Here is an 812-nt window from a genome sequence, read left to right on the forward strand (position 1 = left end):
CGCGGCAATACGCCTGCAGCCCACACCGGGCACGGGCTGAGCGGTGGTGCGGTGCCCCGAGGCCTCTGCTCAAGCTTCTCTCCTTGGGTTTCTACCCCGCTGCTGGCGGCTGGGAGTGTAGCCCCATCCTGACGTTATGAGGAGCGTTTCTCCAGCAGCTCCTTCCCCGCTCGCTGTGAAGCCGCAGCATTCCCCGGAGGAGCTGGGGGAAGGGGAGGGATGGAGATCAGTTGTGGAAGTGTTGCAGACCTGCTGATCCCAGAGGCCAGGGATTAGTGGTGGCTTCTGCCGTGGGAGCAGGAGGGGGCTGGGGGAGCCGCTCTCTCCCCTCTGTGACCCCGACAGCAGTGGGGGTGTTGACCCATCTCCCGGCCGGTCCTGTGCGAAGGTGTGCTCTGCGCGGCGGCTCTGCCTTCGCACGGTGGAAAGCAGCAACGCTCTCCTCCTCCACCCTCCCGAGAGGGATGTTACCCTTCAACGCTATTGTTCTGAGCAACTCAAGATTAAGGCGGATAACGGAGGCATGAAAGGGAAGCTGTGTCCCGTGGTGCCAGGGCACTCCTTGGTTTGCTGCCCTGGCCTTGGACAGCGAAACGTTCCTCCTCCCTGCTCCCCGCCTGCGAGGACGTGCCCAGGGGTGCTGGGTGCAGGATCTCTCTGAAGTCCCGCTGCTAGTTGTCCTCAGGCTGACAGGGGTTTAAGCGGGGGCCGTGCTTTCCAGGAGCATGCACGAGCTTTCCCCGCAGTGCCCATGGAGGGGGACGCGGGGCTTTGCACAGGGCAGCTTTGGGGCGCGTTCGGGTCGGGGGGAA

This window comes from Pterocles gutturalis, unplaced genomic scaffold (assembly GCF_000699245.1).
Source record: "Pterocles gutturalis isolate BGI_N339 unplaced genomic scaffold, ASM69924v1 scaffold24250, whole genome shotgun sequence".
NCBI lineage: Eukaryota > Metazoa > Chordata > Aves > Pterocliformes > Pteroclidae > Pterocles > Pterocles gutturalis.